Below are 23550 nucleotides of genomic sequence, written 5' to 3'. Positions count from 1 at the left end.
AAAGCCCCTAGTCGCCACATTCCGGCGCCTGTTCGGGGAGGCTGGTACGGGAATTGGACCCGTGCTGCTGGCCATTGTTCTGCATTAAAAGCCAGCTGTTTAGCCCACTGTGCTAAACCAGCCCATTCTAGCTCAAAGTGAAAAGACAAAATGGGTTTTATTAGTTAGCTATGCTGCTTGGCACTCTTTAATGATCATCTTTATTAATCAATCATTTTTTTAAATTATCAATTTATTGCTTTCTGATTGATAATTATTTCGGCTCAGCCAGTTGTTTATGTTTCCTCCACACCTTAACCTTTTAAAAAAAAAAATCATGTGTAACATTGTGCCAAACCAAATCTCAGGCAGTTCCTGCTGGGTTTCTTGCTGAAGGGGAATGTGAGGTTCACAGGAAGTCTGATTGCTTTCTGTAGAGCTGGTGAAAGGGGTTATTTTTACTCCAATTGAAACGGAAAGTGGCGCCAATTGTGCACAGAGAGAAATAGATGTCAGCGAGCCTTCATCAGAACGAGTGAAGATCGTGGACATGAAGTATTGACCCTGGGCACGGTTTACCCACCGCAATGCGCCAGGCGTGGATCTGGGAATGCCGGTTAAATAGCGGGAAAGGCTGTCTACCTGGCCCGCTCCGGATGGCAAGCTCCAGATCACGCCCAAGTATGGAGTGCATATCATTGACCCCAATTAGCACCAATTTCTATCTCCTAGAATCATAGAATTTACAGTGCAGAAGGAGGCAATTCGGCCCATCGAGTCTGCACCGGCCCTTGGAAAGAGCACCCTACCTAAGCCCACACCTCCACTCTATCCCCGTAACCCAGTAACCCCACCTAACCTTTATGCAATTTAGCACGGCCAATCCACCTAACCTGCACATCTTTGGACTGTGGGAGGAAACCGGAGCACCCGGAGGAAATCCGCGCAGACACGGGGAGAACGTGCAGACTCCACACAGACAGTGACCCAAGGCGGGAATCGAACCTGGGACCCTGGAGCTGTGAAGCAACAGTGCTAACCACTTTGCTATTGTGCAGCCCCTGCACATCTTTGGAATGTGAGAGGAAATCGGAGCACCTGAAGGAAACCCACGCATTAGCCTCATTAGTGCGATTGAAGTCGAATGTCACAACCTCCCGTGAATTAACCAGCGCCCCAGCGAGAAATCATTTGGGTGTCTTTTAGTACTTCTTTTTAAAAACGTGAAGCTAGAGTAATGGCTGCTGAGGGTATCTGAGGAGGTGAGGAACGATTTCCACTTTCAAGCATGTAGCTCAAGGACATTGGAGCTGCTGCCCCAGTGCTCTGCAGGGGTGGGGGACCTCTCAGGGGAGTTGGGCTCGGTCAGGGGGCTGAAGCGTTTCAGGTCAGGGGTTGCCCTCAGCCTGGGACGCGGAGGTTTTCATCCGTGAGGCCTTCAAGCCATCTTTAAATATTGTGGATACCCATAACAGGGGCAACTACAGCTACTGCCTGTCTGTCCTACCAAACACGTTCATGCTGGCGGTCATTTTAACTCCCTTTGGCTGTGAGCAGCCTCTAGCTTCACAGCTGCAGGTTATGTTTGCTGCTTGCTCCTGCTGGTAGCTGCAGATGCCTGGAGGCTGCTGTTGCTGTTTCCTTCCTTTTCTGTAGCCAGAAAGGAGGACACCTGGGTCCTGGAACACTGGGCACAGGGGGATGTAGGAGTCCAGAAGGTAATCCAGTTTGAAGCAAGATGTCGCTGTGAAACCTGATGCGCGACATTGATCCAAATGGACCAACTGATGACGCCATTGAAGAAATGCTTTTGCAGATTGCTTCTGCTTTTGTTGCTGGTGTGGTGAGGGCTGCATGTGACTGGAACGTCACCGCGGGTTAAACACACTGAAGGTTAAGGATGTTCAGCTGCACCTTGAGCGGCAGTGGAATATGTGGATGCCAGGATTTGCTTCCGGTGAGATTGGGCCGTGTGGGAGGGACCTGCACAGCTGCGACTCCTGGACGGAGAATGGCTCTGATACGCAGAACAAGTCACACACTGATGGACAGATCATTTCTCTGACAAAGGCCTGGACATGATAACACATCCTCAGACTTATCCTCAATTTCCGTCGAGGAACCTGTGATACTGGGTGTTTGTTCTTTGTGCGACAATGAGCTGATATATCTTTCTATTGATACCAATATGGAACAGTAACATTTCCTTGTTGATTAATGGTTCGTGGAATGTGGAATGTTACGTAGTTGATTTTCAAATCTTTATTACTGTTGACCGTTTAATGAACAAAATGTCCTCAAGTGGCTTCTCGTGGGTACACGTGTCATGTCTCAGACGGTGGTTATTGCATCGCATTTCAATCAAACTTTGATGCTTGCACAGTTTGCCTGAATTCGAGAAGCATCAGCACCGTAGAGGCAGCAGCCAACAGTCAAACACTCCAGAGCTGGGCTTCAACACTGGGGATATCCTCGCCACCAAAGGGTGAGTGTGTGAATCAGGGGAGGGCACCTGAGGACGGTCTCCCTAATGTTCCTGGCAGGGGTCTGGGATCCAGGAGCTCCTGTTGTGGCCGAGAGTGAGTCTACAGGGCGGGGTTCTCCAGTACAATTGGCTCAGTGGATGGCACTCTGAGAGAGGTCGGGTCAGGTAAGGGTGGGGGGTGGGGGGGGGGGGGGGGGGGGGGGTGTCGGTCTCTCTCCTTCTCCAATTCATTGCAGAGGCCAGAATGGCTGGTGCTGATGCTCCTGCCGGGGATGCCCTCACAGTGCTGGGACAGTCCAGGTGGCCAGACGCCGGAGAAGGCAGCAGAGTCAGGCCGGCTGGAGGAGGCATCCCATGTGCAAGGGTCTGCAGCACACCCTGAAGACCAGACCGCCCCTCAGGCTGAGGAGGAACCCAGCGATGGCCCAAAATGCACAGGGGTCATTGGTGTTTCAAGGGGATGATGGACAGCATGTGCCGCAGGAGACTCCGGGCTGGATTCTCTGCCATCCACTGCCAGTGGCAGGGTCCCCGATGTGGCGGAGAATCGGGCATCCGGGAAGTATCGGGGTTGGCGGCGGGCACCAATCCGATCGCGATACTCCAGCAGTGTTTCGCGCCCACACACCAGCAGAAGAATATAAGTGGATGCAAATGCATCCTAATGATCCACCTGCATCCGCGTAGCAGGCACCTGATTCTCCAGGCCCTCGTGAGTCTCCGCATTTCTGGGCAGGGAATCACATGGGTGCCGATTACAACAGGCATCATCAAACCTGAACCCGGCGTGGTGGTCCTCATGGTGGGCCAAGGGGGTAACTCCTTAAGGGAGATGCCTCCAAAGTCCAGCTGAGGCCTCCCCTACCCTGCCCACCCAACCCCTAAGCAGACACACCCACCCCGCACCCCAGAGACCCCCTAAAACGGGAGACACGTCAAAGAGAGTTAAGTGCTGTCAATTACCAGCTCAGCACTTCAAAATCACTCAAGCATGATTGGAATGCACTTAACTCTCTTTGATGTGATTGATGTTTGCAAACATTATGGTTTCAGCACTTAAACTTCTCATCCATGAAGAAGATGAATGAAGCAAGCTGGTTTGTGGAAGCTGCCAATCGCAGCCCACTACCAGAAATGAATGAATGGCTTGCAGCTACTGGATCTCAGTGGTTTAAGCACAGGTTACAGCATTCTCTTTCCAAGTATGGACACATGGTGCTTCCAAGTAACTGTAATGTTTTTCACTGCCCCTGCCTGGACTGCTCTCTAGCTTCCAGACGGGAGTCTCATTTCTGGGGGGCCCTAGGGGTCCCTTTAGTTCGGGGTCCCTGTGCAGGGGTCCCTATTTAGGGGGTGTCAGGAAGGGGCCCTCTTGTTAGGGGTTCTCTTGGGGGGGTCCCTCTGGTTAGAGGGTGCTTGTGGGGGCGACTCCCTATTTAGGATGTCGCTCAGCAGTCCTAGTTAGGGGATTCCTGTAGGGGGACTCCCTATTTAGGGGGGGTGGGGCGAGGACTATCATACCCCTGCACTCGGGGGTGCACCCAGAAAATCCAAGGGGTGGCGCTGACCCTGCTAATAGAATATGTCACTGCTGATTCAAGCTGTTCTCATTTATACATAGGATTGTTGTTTGTGGTGCTTGCGAGGTTCAAGTCCAATGGATATTGCACAGGACCAGGTTCAAAGAAGCAGATCTTAAGAATGGGCTGGAGCAGGGGGAAATATTTAGATGCATGCAGGTTCGAAACTTTGCCAGAAAGGAGAAACAGAGCTTCCCAGTAGAGCCGGCTTCCACATTGCTGGAGGAGGTGCTGACGACAGGGGGACTGGAGAAGGGGGTAGTATCGGTGGTTTATGGGGCTATTTTGGAGGAGGAGAAGGCGCCACTAGAAGGGATCAAGGCAAGGTGGGAGGAAGAGTTGGGAGAGGGTATTGAGGAGGGATTCTGGTGTGAGGTGCTCGGGAGGGTGAACGCCTCCACCTCGTGTGCGAGGTTGAGGCTGATACAGCTGAAGGTGGTGTATAGAGCGCACCTTACAAGGGCAAGGATGAGCCGGCTCTTTGAAGGGGTAGAAGATGTGTGTGAACGTTGCGGGGGCGGGGGGGGGGGGGGGGGGGCGCCAACTACGTTCATATGTTATGGTCCTGACCAAAGCTTGAGGATTGAGGATTACTGGAAGGAGGTTTTTAGGGTAATCTCTAAAGTGGTGCACGTGAAACTGGACCGGGGCCCTTGGGAGGCCATATTCGGGGTGCTGGATCACCGGGGTTGGAAAAGGATGCGGAGGCAGATGTTGTAGCCTTCGCCTTGTTGATCGCGGATCCTGTTAGGGTGGAGATCAACCTCTCCACCCTGTGCCCTGGCGTGGCGGGGGGACCTGCTGGAATTCTTGACTCTTGAGAAGGTAAAATTTGAACTGAGGGGAAGGATGGAGGGGTTCTACAATTCATGGGCGTTATTCATTGTGCACTTTCGAGAATTGGATCACATCGAACATTGGAGGGGGGGGAGGCTGGGAGGGTTGGGGGGAGGGGGGCTGTATGTGTTAATAGTGACTATGGGTGACCCCTGATTCCTTTTTGTCATTTGTTTATGTTAACATGCGGGCTAATGTCTGGGGTTTGGTGGGAGGTTGAGATCTTTGTTATTGATATGGGGATTGACATTACATTCGTTACTGATTATTGTTTATTGTTGGGTGTAAATTTGGGAGAAAATGGGAAAAAGGAGAATAACAAATATTTTTTTAAAAAGAAGCAGATCTTGTTACAGAATATGGAAGATAAATCATGTGCAATTGTCTAACGAAACCATGGTTGTAAAGAGTTTCATACCGAAACTGAGCTTTGGATGGGTTTTATAAATAGAGGTTTAGAGTACAAAATCCAAGAATTTTTATAAAACATTTTGACCCTACTGTGACTATGGTTTCCAATTCTGGACACACAATCCATGTGAGGGTGAGGATTTCATGATGGGGCAATGGGAAGTGGGGTGGATAAGGGACCCAGAAACAGGAGAAACACCATGGACCATAATTTTGTTCCTTGCAACCTGGTACTTAATGTTGGCCTGGGTGTTCCGAAATCTCCGGCTGTAGCTCAGAGTCGGAGACATTTACGGAGATTCCCAGAAAGCGGGGAATTGCCCATCAGAAGCTGAAACTCCCCAGGCAGTTGCCATGGAGGTTGGTGCGTCAGGACTTCAACAGAGTCTCATGCGTCTTAGTCACAGGTACGGCCTCCGATGATCTGGAGAGCAGAGGGTTTGGCCCGTGGTGACAAAAATAACGCACACCATTGTCTGTGGCTGCAGGACATCACTTGATAATTATAGCCAAGTAAGTTAGACAACAAGGGTTCCTCGGTGTTGGAGGTTTGTTGAATAGACTCAGTAAAGATTAAGGTGCAGCAGTCATTTTGTTCATATTATTTTCGTCTTGACTACGTGACATAGAGATGCCATTTTACATACATGTCCAATGAGCAGCATTCGTGTTAATATATGTTCACAGTCTAATGCTGTGCAACAGCACAACGCCTGATTGACACCATTGCATTTGTGTGGAAGTCTGGTATTTCTAAGAGCAGAAACACTGGTGGATGGTGTTTAATATTTAGATTATGCAAGTTTAGGAGCCTCTCCTTCGACCGAGTTCAACTTCTGTGTTGGAAAGGTTGAATATTTTCACTTATATTACATTTGAAAGCTCACACCCTCCAGGGTCTGGCTTCAGGCAGTCTAATAGCAAACCTTCCTAGTTCAAGGACAAATTTCACGTGAGTGTGAATCTTCAAGGCATCATTTGCATCAATAAAATATTAAAATAAGCAAGTCTGGTGTCCTAAATACATTAAATAGAAAACACCATGAAATCATGCCTTGCTTTCCTTTACTTTGTTCGAGGAAACAAGCAGACACTTTAATCTTTTACTCAGTGGCAATGAATGTCTGACTCCACATAAAAGGCTCCAAATCCTGTGCAGCCTTGTGGAGCTTGACTGGGATTGCTGTTACAGCTGAGATTTCGCACAATGGTGCTCTTTAAAATTATCTTTAACAGTGGGTATGATAGATCAAGGAAGGTACATTCATAACACAACCAAACAGGTTGAGTACCACCCTCTATCATCACTGTACGTAGCCCCGGATTCCAACAAGATTGTAAAAGTGTGTGTTGCCACAGCAACTCAGACTCCTTAAGGATCCAGTTGGCTAGATGGCTGGTGTGGATCAGATTGGTGCCAACAGCACGACGTTTTCGGGCGGCGAGATGACGCAGTGGTTGTTAGCACTGCTGCCTCACAACACCAGGGTCCCGGGCTCAATTCCGGCCTCAGATGACTGCCTGTGCGGAGTTTGCACTTTCTCTCCGTGGCTCCGTGGGTTTCCTCCGGGTGCACGGTTTCCCGCACATCCAGACATAGGAACAGCGTCTTTCCCACAGCTACTAGGCTCCTCAATGACTCTCCCTTGTACTGATCTGTTCCCTGTAAGAACACTATTCACGACACCCTATGCTGCTCTTGTTTGGCCCCTTGTTCCGCACTGTAACCAATCACTATTCGTTGATGTACCATTTGTCAATGTTCTCTGTTGATTATTTTTTTATCTACTATGTATGTACTGTGTACGTTCCCTTGGCCGCAGAAAAATACTTTTCACTGTATTTCGTTCCTTGTGATAATAAATCAATCAATCTTCCCACAGTCCAAAGGTTAGGTGGATTGGCCATGCTTAATTAACCTTTAGTGTCCAAAGTGGTGCAGGTTGGGTGGGGTTACGGGGATAGGGCGGTATCCTGGGCAGGGTGGTCTTTCAGGGGATCGGTGCAGATTCAATGGGCCGAATAGTCTCCTTCTGAACTGTAAGGATTCTAGGATTTTTGATCCCTGTTCTGGCTGGGCTATATTGGAGGTCATAGCACTGTGGGTCAGACCTCCATTCGGGGATAGAATTGAAGAGGTATGGTCGACAGTGATTATGCTTGAGGACTAGTAATCCAGAGGACTAGTCTAATGGTGCTGGGTGCTTGAGTTCAAATCCCTCCACTGCAGCAGCTAAGGAATTTAAATCCAACTAACCAAATCTGGAATAAACGCCTGGCATCAGTAAGGGACAATGAAAAGACCTGATTGTTCAGAAAGATAATCTTTGGGGAATGAAGTTTTTAACCTGGCCTGGCCTACACGTGACTCCAGACCTCCAGCAATGTGGCTGACCCCTAACTGCCCTTTGAACTAGTCTAGCAACTCACTCTGTTGTGTTCAAGAAGGCGGCCCAAGGGCAATTAGGGATGGGCAATTAAAGCTGGATCTGCTAGTGATGCCCACATACTGCGAATGGATTTTAAAAAAACAGATTGCAACATATAATTTATCCCAATTGCAGATATTCAAAGGTGTTTATCACGAGCCAAGTTAAGCCCAGATTCTGATGCACATGATGGAGCATTTTATGCATCCAACAGAAAAAAATATTGATGAATTTACTGCCCTTATCTCTTTATTTCAGGAAATTCCTAAATGTGTTGCAAATGCTCTGCTGTTAATCGGGCCTTGTAATGTCGCACGGCCACATGAGACTGGGGAAGTATAAAACTGATGTTAGCCATAGGAAGTTTAGACCACAGGTAAATAAAGTAACATTAATCCGAAGACAGGACACCACAGATGCTGGAAATTTGAAATAAAGACAGTACTGCTGGTAATACTCATCGGGCCGGGCAGCATCTGTGGAGATAAAGAATTAACATTCCAGATCGATGACCTTTCCATCGGAACGGAATCAAATTAAGCGATGTCGGAGATTTTAGGCAAGCACAGAAGCGGGGAAAGGGCATCGACAACATGAGTTGAAGGTCTCTGGTAGGCTGGAAGGCAGCGTTGATTCAAAGGTGAATGGGACAATGGTGCAAGGCAAAAGGAGATTGTAACGGGAGAAGTAAAGACACGACAGAGGCGAGAGAGGAAGGGGAAGTTGGAAAAGCAGAATGATCGCCGACAGCTGATGTCCCCAAAAAATGTTTTTAAACACAAAAACGAAAATGTGGTTGAGATCTGAAATTGCTGAGCTCGTCGTTGAGTCTGAGAGGCTGCAGTGTGTGCCTGATCAAAAGCTGACGTCCTGTTCATGAGCTTCGTTGGGGCAGTGTCGGAGACCGAGGACAGAGAGGTCAGATTGGGAGTGGAGCAGAGGCTCAAATTGATAGGCGATTGGAGGGACGGTGTCATGCTTGCAGACTGAACAGAACGCCGAGTCATCACTCAAGATGCCTCTGGTCTCCCCGATGTAGAGGAGATCTTGAAGAGGGACTATATTATACCAAATTGAAAGAAATGGAAGTAAGTTGCTGTTTTGCTCTGGGAGGAGTGTTTGGGGCCTTGGAGAGTGAGATGGGAGGAGCTAAAAGGGCAAGTGTTGTATTCCCCCCTCCCCTCCTGCGTTTGCGTGCGAAGGAGGGTGGCGCGGTAGGGGAGGGGATCAGGTTGTACCCACAAACGCAGCTCCCCCACCCCTCCCTTTCAGCTTGCCAAGGGTCCTGTTCCCTCTGAAAAGGCCTACTCCTCGATCAATCCCAACAGCCCCTCCCAGACCAGATGGGGGCGGCAGGTGTACAAACCCGGAAGTACATTCGTCAACCAGTTGGGTTTAACAACAATCCGACAGATTTCAATTTCTTTGACTACTTTCAGATTTTAAAAAAGAAGCTGAACTCGGATGCCCAAACTGCCCATGGTGAGATTTGAACTCATGTTCTCCTAGATTATTAATCCAGGCCTCTGGGTTAATGTCCACATAGCCATGATGTGATGTAAGTGTTGGACTTTATCTTCATCACTGCTGCCTTTTGGTGAGTGTAGAGGGTGAAATACTCCCCCAGGGTAAACAGGGAGAATGACTGAATGTATCACATCACAACTGCAGTGTGATGATGTTAATGTTTCAGAGCGTTCTTGGATTCCTGCCTAATTTTGAGATTCATTTCTCAGGAGGTAATTATCGCTTTTCGTTGTGCCAACCACACCATAATGCATATCTTGACAGTGATGTCGCTTTCGCGGATTCGTACAGCACAGAAGGAGGCCTTTCGGCCCATCATCCCAGGGCTGGCTCTTTGGAAGAGCTGTTCAGTCAGTCCAACAATCCCCAACGTCCTGAAGCAGTCTCCTTTTTCAGGTGCTTTTCCAATACCTTTCTGAAAGTTACGACTGAGTTTGTTTCCACCGCCCTATCGGGAAGTGCGTTCCAGATCACAACTTGCTGCGTCAAGTAATTCCTCCACCTCTTCTCTCTTGTTTTATTTTTGTTAATCACCTTAAATGTATAACCTCCAGAAAACCGGTCCTCTTACCAGTAGAGACAGTTAGTCCCTCTCTACACGATCACAGCCCGGCATTGAACAAAATATTATTAACTATTGCACATACCTTAACAATAGGCGTTGATTCCTAAACACTACGGAGGGTGATTTTTATCACTTGGGTGGGAAGCCAAGCATACGATTAGGAGTAGGAGTAGACCACTCGGCCCCTCGAGCCTGTTCCGCCATTCAATAAGATCATGGCTGATCTGATTGTAACCTCAACTCCACATTCCCACTTACCCTCAATAACTTTTTACCCCCTTGCATATCGAGAATCTATCCACCGCTGCCTTAACGATAGTCAAAGACACTGAGCGCGATAATTTGGCCCCGCCTGCGGCATCTTCCAGTCCTGCAGACAGTGACCACCCCTCCGGTGGTGTCCCCCCCGGCGGTTGGCAGAAGTGCCATACACAATGCCGTAGACTTCGGCCGCAACGGAAGATCCCACCTGCAGCCAATGGCATGGCACCTCTGCCATCAGAAATCACGCCGGGCAGCAGGGTGGCGCAGTGGGTAGCACTGCAGTCTCACGGCGCCGAGGTCCCAGGTTCGATCCCGGCTCTGGGTCACTGTCCGTGTGGAGTTTGCACATTCTCCCTGTGTCTGCGTGGGTTTCCTCCGGGTGCTCCGGTTTCCTCCCACAGTCCAAAGATGTGCAGGTTAGGTGGATTGGCCATGCTAAATTGCCCCTTAGTGTCCAGAAAGGTTAGGTGGTGTGACGGGGATAGGGTGGAGGTGTGGTCTTAAGTAGGGTGCTCTTTCCAAGGACCAGTGCAAACTCGATGCGCTGAATGGCCTCCTTCTGCACTATAAATTCTATGAAATCTATGAAACCCTGTCAAGACCGCTCAAGATCTCAGTTTCAAGGGGTACATGCTGTGCTTGTCTGAAGGACACTGCTTTGGGGCCTGGTCCCATATTTGTCGGTGGTGTGCGGACAGCATGAAAGATGCACTTTGGAGTCAGACCACCGATCTGGGCAGCAGGAAATTTAGCAGGGCTTCAAATTTGGCTGGGCCCGTCGCAGCACTTTGAAGGGCAGACGATGCAAGCATCACGAGTGAGAAGGCTGATCACAGCGGGATACACATCCTGCGACCCCAACAGTAACAAGGAGATTGAGCACCAAATGCTTTAGAGACTCAAAACGCTGAAGCAACTCCAGCTTCCAGCCATCCCTTTAAAGAAAACTCAACCCCCTCAGTTCTTATCATCCATTTGTTGTGCTGGGATCAGGAATTTAAGGCGGGAAGAGTGCAAATGACATCAGGGATCGGGTATGGTTACCAAACCTCCAGAATTATCCTGGAGTCACCAAGAATTGAGGATTAATCTCCAGCACACTTCTGGGAGCCAAAACAAAAGAGAGAAAAATCATAATGAGCATCGAAGAAAATAATGTCTGGCTTAATTTTAAAATTTATTTTCTTGGAATGCTATAATTTATGGGTTGGAAATGGTGGGGTGGGGGGGGAGGGATTCTCCGTCTTAGTCTCAGGAATGGAGATATTTAGGCAGCAGCCAATCAAGTAAGACCTGTGCACTTTCTGATTGGCTGTGAGAAGGTGAGGCACAATAAGGATGTGTGTGTTGGGTGACCAATGGTGTTGGGGGTGTGGCAGCTGACGACAGGAGGTCATGTGATGAAACCTCCAGGAATATGACCAACCGGAGTTGGCAACATGGTCAGATGATCGAATCATGAAGACAAGTTACCCTGAACGAAGCCTGTATTCCCTTGAGTATAGAAGATTATGGAGTGATCGCATTGAAGATGATGATTGAGTGAGTGGACAGAGTGAAGGTATTTCCTGGGGGGTTTGGGAGTCCAGAACAAAGGGGGGTGAACTTAAAATTAGAGATCGGCTGTTCCAGGGTGATGTCAAATAGCACTTCTTCACACAAAGATCCCTGAAAATCTGGAACTGTCTTCTCCCAAAAAATCTGTTGCGGCTGGAGGTCAAGAAAATTCCAGGACTCAACCTTTTTTTTACGCGAAGAGAAATGGAACCAAGGCGGGTAGATGGAGTTAAAAGATGCTCAAGGAACTGAATGGCCAGCTCCTGTTCCTGCGCATTCTGAAAGCTCCCTCAATATCTGCTCACCGACATTGCGTCCCGTCCAAAGAATTGGGAAGGGTGATAAACACACGGTTAAATTAGCGGGAAGCTCAATAAGCAGATGCGGGAGAAAGGGATAGAAGGATATGCTGATCGGGTGGGGTGAAGAGGAGGGTGGTGGGTGGGAGGAGGCCTGGCTGCAGCAAAATCATCCATTCGGGCTGAATTCCACGCCAAACAGAGTGGCCCAACACTCCAATCTCTTACGGCTTGAGGTGCACTTAGCGCCATAGACACTGATGATCCGACATCGCACAGTACTCGATTGGAACTCGTTTTGCAAATGCATTGAAAATGTTGCATTGCTGGTTCCATTCAGAAAGCCGGCCATTCTAACACCACACTGCTATTGACAGGCAAATGGCCAAAGCTTGAGTTTTTCCTATTTCTGTTTTTAAAAAAAGCCTTACTTTCATGCTTCCTCGAAGATGATATCACATTGCATGTTAGTGTTTGCCCTTGGGGGCTGGTGTGAGCTTAGGGGTGAAACCTAGATTCCAAGACTAAATAACGAGGACACAGACTGAGGTTGCGTTGCCCAGAATTTAGAAAATTAAACGGTGATTTAAGGATATTAAGGGGGAACAATGGGGAGTAGAAAGAGAGAAAGTGTTTCCACAGGATTGAGGGCTGGGAGGCAATGTCTGCAAGTTGGGTCCAGACCTTCCAGGAGTGAAATTAGGAAGCGTTTATACTCATGGGCAACGAAGAAGTTTGAATCTCTGGTCCACAAACAGAATGTAAGATCGATATGGCGCGATCGAACGCCCATGCTGCGGCGCAACGTGGCTGATAGAAGCCGGGAGACACTACTCCCGGGATGTACCCGGCTCACAACACATCGCGAGATCTAACGCGATCTCGCGAGATGTTGCGATGTACATCCCGCCCCTTGTTAGCGGGATCACCTTTTGGAAAGTCTGCACCTTACAGCGAGACAGCTAATCTCACTTTAATGTGCAGATTCCCGAGGCGTGGAATCTATCCCCTTGGCCTCCGAGATTTCAAGTGAGTGCCGTTCTCTGCAAATGGGGATCAGACGGAATGGCAGTCGTGGGGGCCTCCTACGGGATCGGAGGCCCCCAGGTGCATGCCCTTTGGGCAGGGTGGTGCCACCATGTGAAAAATGCCAGCTTGGCAGTGCCTCATTCTCAATGAGTTTGACTCTCTGCTAATCTAAATGTAGTAACCCAGTCTAACTGAACCAGCCTTGCTCTAAGCCACGTGCTGGGGTGTGATGCTGAGGATACACCCTGTCTCACTCTGTAGATGTTGGTCTGTGGAAAGAGGCGGGGTGTGAGTGCCTCATCCCTTTTATAGTGAGATACCACCCCTGAGTGTCCTGATTGCTCATTGGTCGTGTCCTATTCCATGTGTTCATTAGCTGCACATTTGCATATCATGACAACCCCCTCATAGTGAGTTGGGGCTTGGGGGGCTCATGTCAGGTGTTCCAGAGATTGGGATGCATTTCGAAATGGCACCCCGATCTCTTGTTACACTGAGGAGTTGCAGTAAGCAGAGCTGTGTGTGGTGTCGGCCGTGAGTTCCCCGCTGAGGCTCCCTACCCAACCCGAGTGATGTTTTATAGCGTTGTGTTACTCTGCGCTGCAAGTCCCGGGAAATTCGCCGCTAAACGCACTCACTATGGGACTTTGTTCCCATTTAGTTAAATCGTGCTCCAATTGTTAATTTAAAATCAAAGGGTGATAGATTTTTGTTAAAACAGCCAAAGGTATTCAAGGAGATGGGGGTGAATGAGGCGTACAGAGTTAAATTCAGATAAGGCACCATCTCATTGAATGACAGAATAGCCTCAAGGGGCTGGATGGCCTCCTTGTGTTCCGATGCCTTGTGGATTATGTTAGTTACTGCAGTGAGCACTGTACTCACTCACCTTCCTGCTTTGGACACCCTAACAATCCCAAAAGCCCAGTTAGGATATTCTAGAGCTAGGCCACAGCATTCTGTCCACCCTGGCACGCTTATTAAAAAGGGAACTGCTGCTGCCAGAATAATTCTCAAATCATCTATTTTGTTATCAAACCACTGCTGTCTTCTATTTTCTCAGTGCATCAATTTCCCTTCAAGGCAGTTAATCAGTTTTCCATGCCAGGCAGCCACTCCTCCAACTCTGCAATCCTGTTTCTGCTTTCTGTCAGGTTCTGTCGAAACAAGGCCATATGCCTCATCTGCTCTGTGATTTATGCAGCTCTCTGATGGTCTGATAGCTCCCCCCGGATGACAGCACATTCGAGAGGAGAGACAGAGTCCACCGAGCTGCCATCGCAGGCGACAGGGCTCTGAGAGGCTGGTCAGGACAAGAATTCCCCTCCCCCCCTCTACAGCCTCTCCCCTATACCCCCCCACCCCGCCACCTCACCCCTCAACCCTCGCCCCGGGTGTGCTTCCCCCGTTTTGTTCCTCAGGTTTCAGGAACCACATGAGGTTTTAGGAAGGGGATTTCCTGTCGGGCAAGATCTGGAATTTAAAGTTTGTGGGTTTGCAATGAATAAGGGGCAAAGAGAAACCAACAGGAAACCTCATTACATTTTACAAAGACAGGACGAGGGGACACTGACATGTACTCGGACGGAAGAATAGCGACCCTGGGGGAATTAACAGAGAAGTTCCAGCTCCCGAGAGGGAACGACCTGAGGTATATACAGGTCAAAAACATCCAAGGATACAACAACAGATCCCAGGACAGTCTCTATTAGAAAGACTGCTGAATGCGGGCGACCTAAGGGAGGGGAACTGTGCAGAGATGTACGGACAACTGTTAGCAGAGTTATGCTCACTCCTGGATGAGGCAAAGAAAAAGTGGGAGGAAGAACTAGACAGGGAGGTAGGGGGAGGACTCTGGATCAAAACACTGCACAGGGCGAGCTTCACCTCCACGTGTGCAGGGCTGAGCCTAACACGACTAAGGGTGATGCACAGTGCAGACCTAACGAGAACACGCATGAGTGGGTTCTTCCCGGAGGTGGAGGACAAATGTGAACAGTGGCAGGGAGGCCCGGCCAACCACACCCACATGTTCTGGGCGTGCCCCAGACTGGCCGGGTACTGGATGTCCTTTTTGAGGCTATGTCCAGAGTTGTGGGTGTGAGGGTGAGGCCGTGCCCACTAGTGGCGGTCTCCGGGGCATCACAGCAGCCAGAGCGCTTCACGGGGAGGGGGGTGTGGTGAGCCACGTATGGCTATTTAATATACTCACTGTTGTTCTATTATTACTATTGTCATCGACATCCACTGTTGTATATACTTACTGTTGTTGCTGTTACTGTTGCTGAATTGTGTTGATGCTGCTGTTGGCTCCGCCCCTCCGAGGAGGTATATAACCGGCCGATCTGAGACAGGCTCTCAGTGCGGGAGAAGCTACAGGTTGGCACACATCTAGTTGATTAAAGCCACTGTTCTTTGGCACAAACTGTCTCGACTGAATTGATGGTCACCAGGGGGCTGACACCCTGATCGCCCGCCGGACACGCTTGCAGCACCACCCAAGGCTGCAGACTGGCTGTCCCACCTGGAGGCATTTCTCAGGCCGGAGAACATAAAGTTCGCCATCCAGGGATCGGAGGTGGGCTTCTACAGGAACTGGAAGCTGTTCACCAACTTGTTTCAAGATCTGTTCGTGGCCAACAACCAATAAACTAGGGGAGGGGGGGGTGACTTAGAGCAAGTCACAGAACAAAGAAGTGAAAGAAAGGGGGGGGGGCACGTGAATGCAGCCAAGAGAAACACGGGAGACGGGCAGAAGGGAGGAAAACTACAAGAGACCGGTGTGCTGGCAAACTGCCTGGACCACAATGGACATAAACCTCGGTAAATACACGTTTTGTCCAAGTCTGGCAGTGTAAAGTCTGCAAGAGAAGTATTTTTGTTAAGGGGGCTATTGTTACAGTTCTCAGTTGGAACGTCTTCTTTTGTTGATATATGTGATGGTCTTGTTTGGCCCTGTCAAGTTGTGATATAAAATGTTAAAAGCTCAATAAAAATATATATATTTTTAAAATGTTTTCACGTGCAAGGTCCTATTTTGTAGGATTAATATTTATTTCTTCTCTGTCTATTTTCATCCCTTTTTAAAAATTAATGTTGGGATGTGGGAGCCACTGGCTCGGCGAGCATTCAATGCCCAAAATCTCAATACTACTTAAAATAAAATTCCCACTGTTGTTGGATGGGGAGTAGGCCGAAGCACCTTCAGCTGTTTCATCAGTGACCTTGCCTCCACCATGATGTCAGAAGGGGGGATGATTGCTGATGGTGACACAATGTCCAGGTTTGGGCTGACAAGTGGCAAGTAACATTTGCGACCACACAAGTGGCAGGCAATAACTATCTCCAAGAAGAGAGAATTTGACAATTTCCCCTTGACATTCAATGGTTTACATTTACCATCGCTGAAACCCCCACCATCAGCATCCTGGGGTTATCATTGACTAGAATCCGAACTGGACTGGCCACATTAATACTGTGCCTACAAGTGCAGGCCAGAGGCTGTGAGTCCTGTTGTGAGTAACTCACCTCCTGATTCCCCAAAGCCTGTGCACCATCTACAAGTCACAAGTCAGGAGTGTGATGGAATACTCTCCACGTGCCTGGATGAGCGCAGCTCCAACAGAACTCCAGAAGCTCGCCACCATCCAAGCCTGCTTGACTGGGACCCCATCCACAAACCATTCACTCCCACCACCACCAATGCACAATGGCAGCCGTCTGTACCATCTACAAGACGCGCTGCAGCAACTCATCAAGGCTCCATAGAAAGCATCTTCCAAACCCGTGACCACTCCCATCTAGAAGGACAAGGGCAGCAGATACCTGGGAACCCCACCACCTGGAAGTTCCCCTCCAAGCCACTCACCATCATGACTTGGAAATACGCCGCCATTCCTTCACTGTCACCGGATCAAAATCCCGGAACTCCTTCCCTAACAGCACTGTGGATGTACCTACGCCACAGAAACTGCAGCGGTTCAAGAAGGTGGCTTACCCACCACCTTCTCGAGGGTAATTATGGACGGGCAATAAATGCTGCTCAAGCCACCCACATCCCGTGAAATAATTTTGTGGTGCAGATTGGGACCAACAGCAAGAACTTGCTCCACTCTCACTAATTTTAAGAGCCTTTTGGAATGTGACAAGCAGTCAGCCAAGATGGCCGATGATTTAATCGGAGGCTTTAGCTCTTCAGCTTGTGAATTAAAGTAACCCAGCAATATCTGTGCTTCTATAGATGGACATTTCTTGTTAATCAGTCTATTTGTTTAATAATTTGATAACCAAATGAAGCATGTAAAACCGGTATTGTCAGAAGCATCAGAGATTAAGAATGGTGCTCAAATCTTTCAATAATTGCACTGCTGTATCTGTGCATGAAAAACTCTGCCGTTGTCTATTGCCAATTTATTATTCTGTCCCTAATTGTAATGTATCGATAACAATAACTCTGCTTACGATAACTTGCCACAAAGATTGTTTGAACAGCATTATTTTTGAGAATTTAGTTCATCAATAAAATTAATATTGTGATAAGGCAAATGTAGGCAGTTCACCCTAATACTGTTGATTCAACCTTCTGAAAAGTTTCGGACAAGGATTTCAAAATTAGTTCTTTTGGGCAATGCGTAACAACAGCTTGCATTTATATAGCATCTTTAAAGGCCGAAGACATCACAGAGCATTAGAGGGAGGAGGAACTGCTGTTGGAGAGGTAACCCAAAATCAGAGGGTAGGTTTTGAGAAGGTTTCCAAAGGAGCGATGTAGGGTCCAGAGGCAGGGGAGCTGCAGAGGAAGTGAACTCGGAGGGCGGGAGGAATGAGGGCAGGAGGAAAAGCGAGTGCAGAATAGATGATTGAAGGGCCTATAGAGCCATGTCAGGCTGGAAGAGGGTGCAGAGATAGAGTACAACAAGGCAATGAAGGGACTTGTAAATGTTGCTGAAGAGAGATGTGTTGTTGAAGCTTTTCATCTTGCACTCCTGACGACAAATGCAAGAGGGACAAATTTTAAACGCTTCCAACGACTTATACTACAGGACTAAATGTGACAAGGATAATTTATTATCTAACCCAATAAACTATATCACGCTCTTTCAAATTGTTCACAGACTTTGGCTCCGTAATACTGGATAAGAGTCCTGAAAGTGGCGATCAATTTGCAACATAGTCTGCACGGCGAGACCATGTTTGCACAGGAAGTGGTGTGGGTGTGCCAGGCGCTGGAAGCATGGAGAATGGACAGGTTGTGATGCTGCAGTGCGGTCTAGTATTGATTTGGCGGCTGTTCCACCATGTTGGACTGAGTAGATCCTTTGGTGACCGTATGAGAGAGAGATGCCGCAAAGTGGAGGAGGTATGCACAGGGAGCTGGGGGGGGGGGGGTCCCTCACAATAGGAGGCAGTATCCACCGAAGGTATTCATGGAGCACAACTTCAGCCTCCATCTCAGCCAGGGACAGTGTCTGTGAAAGCTCACCTTTGCCAAGGAGGGGGCCACAGACTGTACCACACCCTCCAAAATAACCTTTTAAAAAGTTATACTTGCATGGGCTATGGGTGTCATAGATTTCATAGAATTTACAGTGCAGAAGGAGGCCATTCGGCCCATCGAGTCTGCACCGGCTCTTGGAAAGAGCACCCCACCCAAGGTCAACACCTCCACCCCATCCCCATAACCCAGTAACCCCACCCAACACTAAGGGCAATTTTGGACACGAAGGGCAATTTAGCACGGCCAATCCACCTAACCTGCACATCTTTGGACTGTGGGAGGAAACCGGAGCACCCGGAGGAAACCCACGCACACATGGGGAGGATGTGCAGACTCCGCACAGACAGTGACCCAAGCCGGAATCGAACCTGGGACCCTGGAGCTGTGAAGCAATTGTGCTATCCACAATGCTACCGTGCTGCCCACTCAATCAGCAGCTCCCCTCTACTGGATCACTGGCAAGGCCGGCATTTGTTGCCCAACCCTAATTGCCCTCAAACTGAGTTCCCCAAAACATTAAACTGGACACAAGGATTATTAGTTTAGTAACATTACCACTATGCCATCGGCTCAGCACTGTAGATCAGGGTAAGCATGGCACTGTTGGCAGCACAGTAGCACAGTGGTTAGCACAGTTGCTTCACAGTTCCAGGGACCCGGGTTCAATTCCAGCCTTGGGTCACTGTCTGTGTGGAGTTTGCACGTTCTCCCCGTGTCTGCGTGGGTTTCCTACGGGTGTTCCGGTTTCCTCCCACAGTCCAAAGATGTGCAGGTTAGGTGGATTGGCCGCACTAAATTGCCCTTAGTGTCCACAAAATTGGGTGGGGTTACTGGGTTACGGGAATAGGTTGGAACTGTGGGGGTGCTCTTTCCAAGGGCCGGTGCAGGCTCAATGGGCCCGAATGGCCTCCTTCGGCACTGTAAAATCTATGATTCTATGTTGCATGACGTAGTTCTCATCAGGGTGCCATCCTTTCCAACAGGCACTCGGCAAAGATCTGAGGAGGAAGGAGGAAGGAGACTGGCCTTTCCAGGGGCAGTTACTGGAATATTTTATAATAATCTTTATTATTGTCACCAGCAGGCTTACATTAACACTGCAATGAAGTGACTGTGAAAATCCCCTAGTCGCCACACTCCGGCGCCTGTTCAGGTACACAGAGGGAGAATTCAGAATGTGCAATTCACCTAACAGCACGTCTTTTGGGCCTTGTGGGAGGAAACCGGAGCACCCGGAGGAAACCCACGCAGACAAGGGGAGAACATACAGACTCTGCACAGACAGTGACGCATGCTGGGGATCGAACTTTGGCGCTGTGAAGAAACAGTGAACAACTGTGCTACCGTGCCGCCCAAATAATATTACCTAAATAGCATAACTTCTACATTTTTGTAGTCTTTTATTCCTTTCTTTCTCTCGATTAATTCATCTTTAATAGTTTAGACCATTCTTGTGGTGATTCCAAAATCGCTCTGCTCCTGAGAGTATCTATCCTTGCCTTGAGATCTAGGTAATTTTTTTTGTATGGTGCCTGGGGAAACGGACAGCCCGGTAATTATTATTTTTCAGTCACTGAAATTTATAAGCTTTCTCTTAACTCCTCAAAGCATCAGTGGAGTTTCACAACAGACCTCATTTGAAATGTTAACTATTAAACAAATTCACTAAACAATGAATCTACCAGTTATACAATTCACTTTTACATTTGCAATGGAAAGTAAAATCCAGACAAAGATTCCTCATTTTTTTTCAAAACCGCATATACTGTAACATAAGATAATCTGTATCATAATTTACATCCATGTCATGTCTTTAATGTTAATAAACATCCTGTGGTGCTTCACAGAGCTGTGGTCACTGACCTACATTAGTTCCAAGCCGGTTACCACCATGATCTTAAAATCCTGATCCTTGTTTCCAAATCCCTTCACGGCCATACCCCTCACTATCTCTGTCACCTCTTCTAGCCCTGACGTCCCTGCGCTCCTCCAGTTCTGATCTCACCCTCAATCTTAATCACTCCGCCATTGGTAGCCGTCGCCTAGCCCCTGAGCTTGGAATTCCCTCTCTAAACCTCTCCAACCCTTCGCCTCTCTTTACAGCCCTTCATAAAACCTACCTCTTTGACCACACTTTTGATCACCTTTCCCAATAGCTCCTTCTGTAGCTCAGTGTCAAATTATTTCATGACCCTTTTGTGATGCGCCCTTATTATTTGATAACCCTTTTGCTACATAAATGCACAAGTTGTAGTTGTGTAAGGAAATAAACACTGGTCCTGAAAGGGAAAGATTAGGAGGTGATAATAATAGAAAGTAACATTAGAGCCCATTTATTTGCCCATAATAGACAATAGAGCCCATAATATTTGCATTTTTCTTTGTAGGGAAGTAGCATCATCTATAATACAAAAACAATAATATAATAACAATAACTTATTGTCACAAGTAGGCTTCAATGAAGTTACTGTGAAAAGCCCCTAGTCGCCACATTCCGGCGCCTGTTCGGGGAGGCCGGTATGGGATCTGCATTTATGTAATGCCAGTAACATAGTAAAACATTTTAAGATGTTCCACAGGATTTGGATTTATTGTCACGTGTACCGAGGTGCAGTGAAAAGTATTGTTCTGCGTACAATCCAGACAGATCGATCCATACATGAAAATTATAGGACAGGAGCGTCATCAAACAATAATTGACAGCGGACCGCATCAAAGAGGTATTAGAAGAGATGATCAAAAGCTCGATCAATGAGGTACGTTTTATGGAGCAACTTAAGATAGGGATGGAGGGTTTATGGAGAGAATTTCAAAGCTTAGTGCCCAGACAGCTAAATGCAAGGCCACCAATGGTGGAGTGATATAGCATAGTATGTGGCACAATGTAGCATAATAATAAGTTACCATGCAAACCACAGTACAATATAGCAGCATATATACACACACAAAGCTGCTGGCCAAAGTGGCATTGTCATAACCACCATGTAATGTGTTTTTAGATAACTTGTGGTAATCACTGAAAATCTAAAACAACCAATAGTTTTCTTATTCTCTTTGGTCTAGATTTGTTGACACTAATACATCAGACATCAATTAGAGTGCAGACAAATACCTCCCTTCAATCTCCGTTTGGCAGGGATAGGGGAGTGATAGCCCTGGGTTCAAGTGGCAGTGCCAATTATTGTGCAGAACGAGCGGCCTGTACCCAAGAAGGTGCTTTTGTGGAATAGGCGATTGCGCTGACCAAAAAAGCGACCCCTTTTGCCATTCCTCCCTATGCTCCTCAGTAATGCAATGGCCGGCATGATCCGTCGGGAGCTTGGGGAACTCTCCGAGGGCTAGGAGGTTCTGCGCTCGGCAGCCACCGGTGGCACCGGCCAAGTTTGCTGTCCGGCTGGCCAAGGTGGCTGGTTGCCATGTGGGTGGCTCCTGCTCTTCGGAGGAGAAGGCTGTCCTCCTGTGCCCATTACCACTCCTGCCAACAGACCTGTTTGAGTTGCCTGCTGGACATGTATGAGAAAGGCGAACTGGTGTGTCCGATTGATCCGGGAGATTTCCGAGGGAGGTCCTGCAGGCTTGGAATCTATTAACCGAGCCGATGATTATCTTTATTCAGGGAAGAATATCGGAATCCTTGTGGCTCAGTCAGACAGTGCAAAGCTGTAATGAAATGTTAATACACAAGTGCATTCCAAAAACAGGGGCAGAGGCTTAATTAGCATAAAGGGCCTTTTAGAGTGTGGGAATGATGCATTGCATTGGGTGTTTTGCCAGCAAATGGTAGATGCTTAACTGTCTGCCTCCTCACAAATTATAAACTCTTTTGCTTATAATGCTCTCAAGGTTTCTTTAAACACATTTATCTGCTATCCATCCATTATTTCAATCATGTCTGCTTGTAAAAAAAAAATTGAAGAGCAAAAATTAATGAAAGCTCCTGCAGAAAGTACAACAGAGGGCTTTTTCGGCGATTTGATAATGCACAGTCATAGCTCAATCTGAACCTGAGTTCTACTGATATAGTGGGAAGATAAATCAGCGGCGTTATTGCATTGAAAGTGTTCATGCAGTTTTGGTAAAGTGGATTTATGTTGGCATAATATGAATAAAGGAGTGAAGTACATCACAGGGAGATTTGACAAAAAAAGCAGAGTGTACGTGTGTGTGAATCTCTGTTGTGCTTTTAAATTAGCTCCATTTTCACTGATTTGCTACATGTCTGCAGGGAAATATTCACAGATACAATACAGCTGGCTCTTGTCTTTCATATATACATTAACGTATTGTGCAGTGGAAGCACTCAGGAAAATTTTAGCCCGTTGTTTTTTTTTAATTCTCAAGCCACAACCTGGGCAGTGCCACATTATTTGGGCAGAGGTCCAGTTGAACAGCCGCTGAAACATCCAATTCTTAAATGATAAGACAGCAATGTCTTTTAAGATCAATGACTTCCGATTAGCTCGGTCCAAAGGAGCCTGCCCAGCAAAGAGGGACCGACTGAACTGGTAGACAGATTTCTCTCACTGGCTAGTGTAAGCTAGCTGCTAACGTTGATGCACGGCAACGCAATTTATATGGTAAATTGTACCAAATAATGGTTCGAGTGAGTGTTATGGCTGCATTGAATGGAAATGTCACGGTAAATAGCTGCCAAATTATGGACTGTGCTGTAGTGTCACAACTGCGCTAAAGACAAATAGCACAACAGGCTACTGCCAGCACCCAGCATGACACCAATGAGTTATAGAGAAGAGGAGCAGTGTGATATGATGCTCTTTGTACTCTTATTATAAAGGAGGGTTACTGTTTTGGGCCTGATATATAAGCCAGATATGTGCGACATGGAAACTGGATGTTATGCCTCGATGTTGTGGAGTCTGAAGCAACCTCGCTGCCAAATAGTCCATCATGGGGGTTCGGGACGCACAATAGATTTGCGCAATAAAGTATCTGCCTCTGGGTCAGCTTCAGTTCTACATCCCAATCCTTTTTAAACTCAAATCTAAAATGTAGTCGATTTTACTTCAAAGCCTTTCCACCTGCAGAGGGAGAACAGCCGCATGTAATATTCATGCTGGTGGTGTTGCTTGA

The 23550-nt window shown here is 47.8% G+C and overlaps 1 long non-coding RNA gene and 1 pseudogene across 5 annotated transcripts in view; both read left to right on the top strand.

Moving 5' to 3' along the window:
- Nucleotides 1-23550, top strand: part of LOC140385122 (uncharacterized) — a 111326-nt gene that overhangs the window by 51018 nt on the left and 36758 nt on the right. For 3 of the 5 annotated variants that reach the window (XR_011933292.1, XR_011933293.1, XR_011933289.1), the window contains exon 2: nt 19541-21215. This is a non-coding gene — a long non-coding RNA (uncharacterized lncRNA). Of the gene's footprint in view, nt 1-18076; nt 18322-19540; nt 21216-23550 lie in introns of all 5 variants that reach the window. The other 2 variants (XR_011933291.1, XR_011933290.1) reach the window with 2 other exon arrangements.
- LOC140386062 (prostaglandin reductase-3-like) lies at nt 21365-22534 on the top strand (annotated as a pseudogene).

Source organism: Scyliorhinus torazame, chromosome 11, assembly GCF_047496885.1.
Source record: "Scyliorhinus torazame isolate Kashiwa2021f chromosome 11, sScyTor2.1, whole genome shotgun sequence".
Lineage (NCBI taxonomy): Eukaryota > Metazoa > Chordata > Chondrichthyes > Carcharhiniformes > Scyliorhinidae > Scyliorhinus > Scyliorhinus torazame.
Note: the sequence above shows the minus strand (reverse complement) of the source record. Positions and strands in the feature narration are given on the sequence as shown.